General features: G+C 38.0%; 1 long non-coding RNA gene and 1 pseudogene across 1 annotated transcript; both read left to right on the top strand.

Moving 5' to 3' along the window:
- The first annotated feature begins 8,839 nt into the window (after positions 1–8,839).
- LOC121052695 lies at positions 8,840–10,572 on the top strand. The gene is made up of 4 exons (XR_005809815.1): positions 8,840–9,318; positions 9,566–9,636; positions 9,982–10,068; positions 10,355–10,572. It is a non-coding gene; the product is annotated as an uncharacterized LOC121052695 (long non-coding RNA).
- Positions 10,573–10,582: 10 nt separating this feature from the next.
- LOC112199242 lies at positions 10,583–11,912 on the top strand (annotated as a pseudogene).
- Positions 11,913–12,321: the final 409 nt, after the last annotated feature.

Raw genomic sequence — 12,321 nt, 5'->3', positions numbered from 1 at the left:
AAATGGGTCTTTGTCAGAAAGCGTAATGAGAAGAATGAAGTCCTGAGGTACAAGGCTCGCCTTGTGGCATAAGGTTTCTCACAACACCCTGGAATTGACTACGAGGAGACATACTCTCCCGTAATGGACGTTATAATGTTCCGCTACTTAGTTAGCCTGGTAGTTTTCAAAGGACTGGAAATGCAGCTCATGGATGTGGTTACTGCATATCTCTATGGGGATCTTGATTCAGAGATATAAATGAAAGTACCTGATGACCTTACATTACCCAAGTCAAGTGACTCTAAATTACGGAGTGCGTTTGCAATTAGGTTGAAACGCTCACTTTACGAATTGAAACAATCTAGGCGGATGTGTATACCCGTCTAAGTGATTACTTGATTGGGAAGGGATAAAAGAACGATGAATTATGACTCTACGTATTCATAAAGAAAACAAGTTCCGGATTGCAATTGTAGCTGTATATGTCGATGATATGAACATAATAGGTACTCTTGATGAAATAAGAGAAACCGCGAGCTGCTTGAAATCCGAATTTGAGATGAGGGATCTTGGGAAAACTCAATTCTGTCTAGGCCTTGAACTAGAACACCAAGTTTGTGGAATACTAATACACCAGTCTGCGTATGTCCAAAAGATGCTCAAGCCATTTAACATGGACAAAGCGTATCCTGCTAGCACTCCCATGACCGGTCGAAGTTTGGATGCAAGGAAAGATCCATTTCGTCCAAAGGAAGATGACGAAGAGATGTTGGGAGCTGAAATTCCCTATCTAAGTGCAATAGGCGCACTATTGTACTTAGCCTAGTGCACTCGACCAGACATTGCATTCTCAGTGAATTTGTTAGCTAGTTTTAGCTCAGAGCCAACGCAGCGTCACTGGAACATTTTGTGATACCTAAAAGGAACTATTGACTTGAGACTGTTCTTTCCTTACAGAGAGACAAGAGGGACCGTAGATGGAACTGCAATCCCTAAAGGAAATGTTCATGGTGAAAGCGTCATCCACTACACTGAAACCCCAAATAATGTTTTGGATGGTTTTGCTGATATTGGGTACCTCTCTGACCCACATAAATGTCGTTCCCAAAATGGTTATGTATTTACCATTGGCAACACTGAAATATCTTGGAGATCAACTGAGCAACAACAGGCTCTCCTCAAGATTCAAGTGAATTAAGTAGCGTTTGAAGAGAATGTGGCAGATTTGTTTACCACATCATTGCCTAAGGTCATATTTAAGAAACATGTGAAAAACATAGGAATGCGCAGACTTTCCAAGCTCCCTTGACTGATGTAAGGATCAGGGGGAGGTGTAGACTTCAGGGGGGTCTAACACACACATGTCATCATCAAATATAATAGGTGCGTTGTGCTCTTTTCCTTCGACCAAGGTGTATTTTTCCCATAGGGTTTTTATTGTTACTTAGCAAGGTTTTTAGTGAGGCAACAATTCATGCACCATTTTCATCTTTGAGTTGGTACAAGGGGGAGTGTTAAAGAAAAAACACGTTATGTGCCTTCATCACGTCAAAGTAATTGACGAAGAGGGAATTAGGGAATTAGCGGTTATAGCTCCCTTATTGTCATTATTGTAATTGCTATTACCATTGTAATCCTCACCCTATATAAAGGGACTATCTAATGAAATGAATAGACCAATTTCCCATTTTACTTTTACAATGTGGAATATTCTCTGTGAAAGAAAACCATTCTCGCCTAGTTAACGCCGCCAGCAGACAGCTATGGAAGCACTGGAGGCTTCCCCAACACCGAGCACTCAAGCGCTCAGCTAGTGGATGCGCTTGTGGATGTTCAGGATGCCCCTATTAATGATTGTAATAATTGTTTTATGATTAAATATAAATTTATTTTTTATTAAAAAAAAAAAAAGATGGTGTATATGTACTTAATGTTACTCAATTATTCACACAGATACATGTATCAATATGGAGATTATGTGGGGTGTAAAACTTTAAGAACAATTTCTAGTCAGAAAATGGTTACATAGGCAGATAGCTACCTGCTTGGGAAAAATGCCTCGAGGTGAAACCTCTTAAGACGGATTTAGGTGAGGCAAAATCCTCTCAAGACAAATCTGGATGAGAAGTAATTCCCTAAAGAAGAATCTATGTAAGGAGAAATCCCCCAAGGAGAATATAGGTGAGGAGTAGTCCCCTTAAAGAAAACTTGGGTGAGAAGAAATCCCCTCAAGGCGAATCTGGGTGAGGGCTAATCCCCTCGAGGGAATTCAGGTGAGGATAAACACTCTTAAGATGAATTTAGATGAGGAGAAATCATGATGGAACAATTTCAGCAAAAGAAAACAAATCTGATGGAGTCATGTTTCAAAAAGTAACTCACTCACTTCATCTTTCTCAATTACAAGGACTGACTGCCTCAATTGTATGAAGATTTTAGACAATTAATTTAGTTATAGTGCTTATAGATATAATCAATTTGGTTATAATGCTTATAGATATTAATCATTATGGAGAAGTACATACCATACATCCAGTTGGATTCATCCTTACTATCCCCTTATAAGGAAAACAGTCCGCAGCTCCAAAAAGATCTATAACTATCATATCCATCACTATAATTCATACTATATGGGTTATATGTGTTGGTCTGATTACTGTATTTTCGTAGAGCAGGGAGCGTTTTTTCAATCACCTAGAGTCTCTTTTTAAATGTAAATAAAGTTGACATTTCTATTTACATGTAAACCCAATAAATTGAATATTTCAACAAAAAAAAAAAAAAAAAATCTTTTTCAACAAATCTTTGATATATTTCTGATATATTCTCTTTTTAAATTTCGATAGATATTTTTGACTGAAATTTGAATTAGAGACAATATTTAGCCAGAAATAATTATCGGAGAGCTATTTATGCAGGACCATTGGCATTCATTTGGGCTAAAGGCTTAGAGCATCTTTAGCAATGCTAGCTATTTTTGAGTTAAATTTTAGCCAATGTGACTTTTTAGCTACTTTGGCTAAAATTTAACTCAAAAATAGCTAAAAAGTCATTTTGGCTAGCCACTTTAGAAATACGTTTGCATCGGTGTGTAATGTTGATGTCCTAATCAATTTTCTTCTTTATCAACCAATTAGATCATGTCCATGACCTTGCTTCTAGGATGGCCCATTGCCTAATAAGGTGGTGGTTTTTGTTTTTAACTATTTTAGTTTCAGGTATTGCCTAGTTTACTTCCCTTTTGTAATTTTTGTTTTATCTTTTCATTTAGCTTTCTTGTTTATGCACTAGGTGATGTTTGTTCCTTGTTCTTTCAAGAAAGGTTTCGGCATAGTCTCTATCTCCCTTTCATTTCTCTCTTCTTATTAATAAAACTCTAACTAGGGACATGCGGTGGGCACTCATATGTAGTAATCCCCTTTGAGGGTCTGTGGGTGCATGTCATGCCTCTCACACTACTGTAGAGAAGTTAACATATGACTTACTATTTTTTTTAATAGAAGTTGATTGCATTAGTAATCAAGCCATGAAGACAGGCCAAAGTCTAACAGAACTTATAAGAAAATCTGGAGAACTGGATAACCTATCTAAGCCAACTAAACTCATTAAAGTCTAAAGGGACGCTCGCATGGCGCAAGCCTAACTAAGCAAGAAAAATCTCGCTTCCTATGGAAAAAAAAAAAAAAAAAAAAAAAAAAAAAAAAAAAACTTTCATCTAGTCTAATTTGCCGACATGCAATTGTGGTACAAATCACAACTAGAAACATCTTAGAAAAGCTTATAGAGTTTACCCTTACCTAAACAAGACTTGCATCCAATTGTCTAATAGCAGAAATTAAAATCTAGCAGCTAACAACCTCGACAACAGGTTGGTCTTCTTGCTCTTTTGTGAAATCTGCTTACTCAAATTGGGCCCTGGACCAAAGACCCAAGCCCAAATCTGAGTTCTTGAAACAGAAGCCCAAAAATGTTGCCAGGCCGTCACCGGCATCTGAATTTCTGGCGGTCGGCCTTTCCACCATTCCATCTTTCTTTAATAAGCAAATATCCTAAACCAGACAACTTCGGCCAAAAAAACCCAACCGGATCTGGACACCCAATGATCAGAGCACCACCAGCAAACCCAAATTAGGGGTGGGCAAAAATAACCGGAAAACCGAAAAACCGGAAAGAACCGATCCGAACCGGCAGTCCAGTCGGGGTTTTGCACTAAAAATAACTACATTCGGGCCGGTTCGGTCCCATTACTAAGTGTTGCCGGTCCGGTCCCGATCCCAGAATTTCGCTGACTTCGTGGACCGAAAAACCGAAGATGTGTATGTGTCCTTCATTTATTGGTTAGTTTTTAGGGTCTATGTTATTAGTATGGACATGACCACACGTGATTGATGAGGCCCTAAAATCCTAAATGACCTAATCACCTAAATCAGATCAGTTATATGACCTCACACTCACACTCACCTACTCGGCCTCGGCTACTCCGTCTCGGCCTCTCTTGAGTCTCTTCCTTGAGCCCTCGATCGAACTCCACTCTTCCAACATGATCAGGGAGATGCTGTGAAGTTCAGTTTGGTGAGGAGAGAGACTTGAGCCATTGAGGGAAACTCACTCCCTCTTCTCTCACTCAACCTCGGTCTTCTCTTCTCAAAGGTATTACACTATTACTCTGTCTCTCGAGCAAATCTTTGTTTCTTGCTCTTGTCTTTCTGATCTGTGGCTCTGTGCTACTGAGTTGTTGTCAGATTTTGTAGGGACTTTAATTTTGTAGATTTGTTTATAAATCTTTGTTTTTGCGATAGTGGGTTATTGTTCTTTCACTTCTTTGTTTTAGTTTGCGCAAAGTAATAAACTTTATTGAGTTATGTAAGTTTTGAGATTGATTGGATAATCTTCAAAGTCCATTTCTGGTGTGTAAGTGTGTAACACTGTTTTTGTATAAGATTTATGTTTGATGGTTCTTGTGTTCTTTGACTCTTTGTTATCAGCTTTTGTTTTCCTCTGTTAAATTATGGGTTAAATTTTTGTGGGTGGTTTATTTTTGCGAGTTATGAAATGATGGTGTTTTATCAGTTTTAATTCCTAAACAAAAGCAGCCAAGCAGGAGTGCAGGACAGCAGTAGGTTTTGGTGGCAAAATGCAGCACTGCTGCAACTGCTGCCAGGAACCAAAAGCCAGGCCAAACCGGACCGTTTACTCTCGGTCTGGGTTTAACCGGTCCCTATTTCCATATATTGAAAGCCCGGCCCGAAGTATACTTGCCGGTCCCGGTCCCGGTCCAGGTAAAAACAGTGCCGGTCTGGGACCGTGCCCAGGCCTAACCCAAATTCGAGCTGGTTTGTTTGGCGCCTATCTGATACGACCTCGACCTGCACCGCCACCAACCTAACCCCATCGACCGACGATGCTGCTCTGCAAATCAAAAATCGTTGGCCTCCGATCTGCTTCAATCGAAAACTCCCGATTGATCTTCTCCACACACAATCCCTCCTTGGAAGCCAATGGCACCAAAAGCCAAAACTGTCGACCTCAAGTGCTGACACTGAGCATAGCGTGAAAAACCGCAGTCGAAGCTAGGGTTCGCTCTCGCTCTCCCTCTCAAAATTACTTGGTCATCTACCTAATTACTTATTCTTCTTAATATATGACTTAATTTCTTGTTAGTTAGGAAGAAACAATTTACGCTATAGCTACCTGTTATGTCCCAAACCTAAATTTACCCGTTTACTAGTCATTTGGACGGTAAACGACAACTACTTTCACTTTTTATTTTGTTTCGATACTTTTAGTGGCCCTAAAAGTTGACTTTTTGTTCAGGTCAAAATTTGAGAAAATTTTCTTCATGAAAGTTGTAGAGGACGTTAAACTGAGGGTGTGCATATGTGATACGTAAAAATCGGAGTTGGTATGCGAAAGTTATGGCCTAAAATGTGGAAGTTATTGTGGTAGGTTTCCATTTTCGGAAACACCCCCCACCCCCGACTTTCTCTCTCTTCCTCTCTCTCCCCCTGTGTCGGACCATTTCCTTCTACCCTCCGATTCGCCGTCGTCCGGCCACCACCAGATTGTCTCTTCCTCCTCTCCACCTTGTGACCTTGGGTTACGGCGATTTGTCTGGAAAACCCCGAATCGAAGCCAAGTTCCTCACGGGGGAAGTTGGGATTTTTCCGGCAATTCCACCATTTCTGGCCATCTCCGGCCACCAAACCGGGTCTAGATGAAGCGCCTCAAGCCAGCGATCATTTCCCCTAAGGCCATTAACTCCAATTTGCAGCGTAGAGGAAGAATCAAGGAGAAACCCGAATCTAGGGTTTTGAATTTTCTGGAAATATTTCGCAGGCCGATTTCGTGTAGTTAAAGGTAAAATTGGAATGTGTTGTAGTTGAGAAAAATGTTGTGCGTGTTGAGTAGTTGTTGCTGCCAAAATTTGGTGATCATCTGAGGTAGTGGCCCACACGCCGCCATTATAGGTATAGCGTGGAGGCGCGTAGGGCAACTTTTTAATTTCAATTTTTAATTAGCTTATTAAATCCTATAAATGTTGTAGAGCTTATATATGAAGTTTGGTGAAGATTAGGGAAATTTTGAATCCATTATAAATTCCGGGAAATTTAGAATTTCGGTTATCAATTTATGAGAATCCGACCGTCGGATATCTCTCGGTTCTGCCTTGGAACCTTTAAATTAACGAATTGGCATTAGTGGTAAATGTGGGTTGAATCTTTGAAGAAGTGGAGAGATGATTTATGAGGATTCGATTTTGAGAATCGTATTTAATTGGAATAGTTATTCACGGAATATATTTGTGTACAGGGCGACGTACTGAGCTATTGCTCGACGAATGAACTCGTACGCGTGATCGCCTAAATAGTACTGTGAGTGGACTTTTGATTTTAAATTGATGCATGCAAATTAATTTCCGTAAATTTTGATTTTATTGATTTATCAATTTAATTATCGAGCATTTTATTTTGGTTTGGATTATTAATTGATTTAATGGTTTGTTTAGAAGTGTAATGTGTGTTGTACAGGTTTGGGTAGTCCACTTTTAGGGGTGACTCTGCTGAATTTTCAGTAGAGTTATTCTTAAGGTGGGCCCCACAAAACCACCTCAGATTTCAGGGTGAAATTCGGGACGGATCCTGTCACTACCTCCTTACCAATTTTTTTTTCTAATAAACTAAGCTGATGTATTGTGGTAGTTTCTATTTGTGGATATTTGCAGGTTTAGCTTGTACTTTGACGCAGACCAAATGTTTTTGCCTTATTAAGGGATATAAATAAAAACATTTCAGATTGGCATAGGAGAAAAAATAAATTAGATTATAAAAACTTGCATATATGAAACACACACTTGGCACTAAAACTAAAAAGAACTCATCACCGACTTTCATTTCATCATGCAAAATTTCAAATGCTTTTACATGAAGCTAGCTATAAAAATTTACATATCAAACAAATTAAATGAAAAAACTAAAGCAATCTTATTGATCTCCCGTTCGGGTCAGTCACTCAATTAAGTCTTCATCGTTTAAATCGTCATTTTCATCAAAATGTAGGCTGAAGAACTCATCTTCTTCGTCATCTTCGTTATTAACGGTGCAGCAGTACTGATCTTCCAAGTCTTTCCCGAATCCATGATCATCATGTTCATCTTCATCACCATCCTCCCCCATATTAGCCTGGTGGACTCCGCAACTTTTAAAGAGCAATCCATGGTCATCACTGTCGAAATAATGAAAAAAAAAAAAAACTCTACACATATATGGCATTCATTGATCACTTAATTGAGTTATTTCATTCATTAGTGGCTTCATGTCAACATCCAATCCAACACATTTGAGCCACACAGGATGAGCTAATGACTCTGTCGCTTTTGATTTGAAACACTACTTGTCTTGACTCATGCATTTATCCATTCTCATTTGATCCACCCAAACTTCTGCGTCAAAAGCACAACTAGAAAAATCTTGAGTGGTTTCAAAAACAACGCATAGAATCAATCATGTTTTCTTCCATTTATAAGTCCAAGAGATTTCAAACAAATGTTCACATATATCATAACTGTTAGAACCGATAAGCACACCTATGTCGAGCTCACAATAATTGAACCACTTTGGAACTTAATGTTGGAACTTTGTGACTTTGGGTCTCAGGCTTTAAGCACTTGAGCATCTTTATTTTATTTTGAAAGAAAAGACATGTTTCTTTTGTTTCAAATAAATATGACAGTAGTCACAAAGAACACATCCGTTCATTTTGAAATTCAAATCAAACAGTTGTAACTTCTCATATATGCAACGGTTCAATCTGAACTCTATAAAAGACACACAAAGTCCAATTCTCAAAATACATCAGTTTTCACATATCATTCATTGGAAATTATTCTATGCACCGACGGTGCAAGTGATCCAACCCTTATAAAATAATCTCAACCCTTGATATTTATTATCAACTTTATTTTTAATAACAAAAAGTGTATTTAATGCAATCTAACCATTTATTTGTATTGGTGCAAGTGCACGGCGGTGCTCTGAATACTCCCCCGTTACTCATAAAATCTTTTGAGAGAGAACACATATTGATGTTTGCGATAGAATACAAGATAACACTACTAATCTTGAATTGAGAGTTGTATCCTGCACGGTAGACGTCCATAAAGATGTAGAGCAAGTGTGTAGGGAAAGCACGTGTTACATTTAATGTGCAGTGAAAACACATTAACAACGCGTAGCTGTAAATGATATCATTCATGACTTACATTTGATGTGCACCATGAAAGTTCTGAAACAAAAATCTACGTTTTTAAGTAAAAAAACTAAAGAGTGCTACTATTGTGCAAATTTTTATTACGACGCCTTTGGGGTATGCGCGGTCTTTGGGTAATCAAACCGCCGCAAAATTTGGCCAAAACTTATATCTCCTTCTCGGTGCTTCCCGAGTTCCCTCACAGAGAGGCTCTCTCTCTCTCTCTCTCTCTCTCTCTCTCTCTCTCTTCCCCTCCCCCCGTCAAAACTCAAAAGCTTCGAGAATTCTCAAGCCTCTCCAGATACTAGCTCCTCCGCCTCCGCCAAAATCAAGTCAATCTTCATCTCCGAGATCATACTCCCTCAGCTCTCCAACCTCTCAATTGTCAAATCCGCCTCCGCCAGTGTCCCATCGGAGGCGGAGCTCCAGAAGTTCGGCCTCTCCGACGATTCCAGAGACTTCGTCAAATGCGAATTTTTGACTCACTTCCGAATTTTTGATTCGAATCTTCAAATGCGAACCATTTCGATCGACTAGTCGACTCTCTCTAATCCTTCCTGCTCTGCACTTCGCTCCTCGCAGCTCAGTTCGGTCAGTAATTTAGGGTTTTCAATTTTATTTTTTTCGTTTTGATTTTTTTTTGAATTTGATATCAACATTCGTTCAATTCAATCCGTAAGGGAAGCTTTCGTGATATCCGAGCCTAGTATCTGAAAGTTCGATATGTCAAATTTTAATTTGTTCGGTTCTGGATTTTCATATGTATATGTTATTTGGTCAATTTGGATTTATATATCAGTTTGTTTTGATTCTTTTCTTTTAAATTTACATGTTACAGAGGTTTTAGGAAAGATTTGACGGAGTGTCGGGAGCGACATACATGCCACTTTGGTTCTCACTACTGATAAGGTCAATTTCTGCTTCTCTCTCTGTTCAATTTTGATTGAATGCATCCAATAACTAGATATTCCATTTGATATGTTGCTAAGCTACTTAAGATTCTAGGTTCTGGAAAATATTAAAAGAGGGTGAAACCCACTGTAAAATTGTTAGCCGGGTCTTAATACCACAACACAGTTTAAATGATTGCTTCTACGAATTGATACACTTCGATTCTTTTCTTTAAAATCCATACGTCCTATTCACATATTGTGGATTTATTCATTGTTTTCATTGTCATGTTCATTCATTTCTTCCCACTTGCAAATGTGCTGAAAGTGCTTAAGTTGGATTCTTGGTTGATCTTAACACCAGGTCATTACTGCTTTGAAGAAATGAGCATACTTGCTCAAGTACGGAAGAAGGGGATAGTCCAAGTTCTGCCACTTCCGCCTTTCTAATGTAAGTTTACTCCTGAATATCTGGTTATAGTATTGCAATATTGTCTCTGTGTCTGCCTTTTCTTTTTCTATTTCTTATATAGGAAACACACTTTGTATCTGCCTTCTTCATCTTTTTATTATAAGAAACAAAATTTTTGTACAAGACTAGAATAAAATACAGACAGTGAGTATGGACTATAAAGCCTTGAAATGGCTAGGCTACTATACCTGGAAACAACAAATACATTAGAACCAAGCTCTCACAAATACATCAGATAGTGATCATGTTATGTGATATTTACTAGGTTACCTTGTGAATTTCAATGACTGATGTTCCTCAATGAAGTTGGTTAAGTTGTGATGCTTTTGTGAATCTCATCACAACTGAGATTCACGAGGTATGAAGTTAGTGATTGTTAAAGAGCCACATAGAGTCATGAAATGAAGTTTAAGTTGGCTTATTTCTGAAAGTTTGCAGTACTTTCTTGTATAAATTGACAGATTTGAGATACCCATTTTCTTCTTTTCAGATCTGACCTTTGTGGAGGCATTAGTTCAAGAACACACAGGGTCTTATCTTTGTTGTAGACAGCAATGACAGAGACCGTGTTGTTGAGGCAAGTGATGAATTGCACAGGATGTTGAATGAGGTTTTTCTCATCTTGCGAGAGCATGTTTACAGACATGTTTTTTTATCCTTGCAGTAACTAGATTCCTAGCTCTGGTATATGAGAGTTATGAATAGTTGAAAGACTTGTAGATTATAGAAATGAATGCAAGGTTGTTATAAAAATCAGTCAGCCAGTGGCTTAAGTAGCATACTTTACCATGTATTTGTATACCACAGATGTGTGTTGGATATCTGCAAGTTTTTATTGTATTTTTTTCTTCCTAAAAATGGACTTATGGAATGAAGCTTATCTTGACCAACCTGTTACTCTGCATTGGCTTTGCGTTGTGCCTTGTTAATAACCATTATTGAACTGCAATCATGTGCTTTAGTATGATCATGTTAATTTGAAGGTCTATCCTTTTATTCCTGTTACTGTTCCCTTTTTCTTTACAGGTTTGTCTGAGTGAGATTAGATGTATATTGGTTAAACCAATTTGGTTTCTGTTGTATATTTAATTAAGTTAAATGCTGGTTTCAGGATGAGCTGCGAGAAGCTATGTTGCTTGTTTTTGCCAACAAGCAAGATCTTCCCAATGCAATGAATGCTGCTGAAATTACTGATAAGCTAATTAGCCTCCACTCTCTCCGACAACGTCACTGGTAACTTCATGAGCTTCATGTCCCTCCTCCACTTCTGTCATTCATTCAATCTTCATTAGTCTAATATGTGTCATTTGTCTTTACAGGTACATCCAGAACACTTGTGCAACCACTGGAGAGGGTCTATTTGAAGGTCTGGATTGGCTCTCCAATAACATTGCTACCAAGGTAATTACTAATTTCTGTTTCAAAACTGTTTTGGAATTAGTTTAGAGTGAAATGTATAATTTAACCAAGATAATAATTTTTAGCAGCATGATTACTAGTTTATATCTCACCTTTAGAAAATACCAGTGTCCTTTTGGCTGTCCTAATTTTTCTTCTATTGGCAAATGACTGTCTGAATTATTATGATATTATTAGTTGCCGGTATTCAACATTTGAATTCTTCACCTTTTCTTATACATTTCTGTAATTGCAGGCTTGATCCCTATTTGGGAGTCATTTCGATGATCGGCAATTCTGGATGTAGGAATGAATATTATCTAGTTTGTTTTAGTGAACATGTTGAAAGCTAGAATGCAGTTGTATGTAGATTAGGATCAACATGTATTGTTATTATAATAATTGAAGTGATTTATTAACTTTCAGGGAAGTGGTCTTATCTTTCTTCTATAACAAATGTTTTTCCTGGCCAGAAATTAATTGACATTCTTTATTTGAAAAATGAGTTCAATTTTATGATGCGGTCTATATAAAGGTGCCTATCTGCACGCCGTTAAAAATTCATTTATGGTGTTTTTTGCATGCCGTAAATGACATATTTTCCTGTAGTAGTATGTTAACAAAAAATAATTAAACTTGAGGTAAAAAAAAGATATGCAACTGTGTTCTCTGTCAGAACATGGTAAAGATTTTCATGAGACCATAATCTACAACATTTTTCATGAAACCATAATCTACAACGTTTTCCAAGGTCATAAGACGACTCCCGGTAAACTATATCACTACCCATTTCTTCTAGCAAGTCATGCATCCAAATGCAGTCATGGTATGCAT

Source organism: Rosa chinensis, chromosome 4 (genome assembly GCF_002994745.2).
Source record: "Rosa chinensis cultivar Old Blush chromosome 4, RchiOBHm-V2, whole genome shotgun sequence".
Lineage (NCBI taxonomy): Eukaryota > Viridiplantae > Streptophyta > Magnoliopsida > Rosales > Rosaceae > Rosa > Rosa chinensis.
This window is presented reverse-complemented; position numbering and strand designations above follow the sequence as displayed.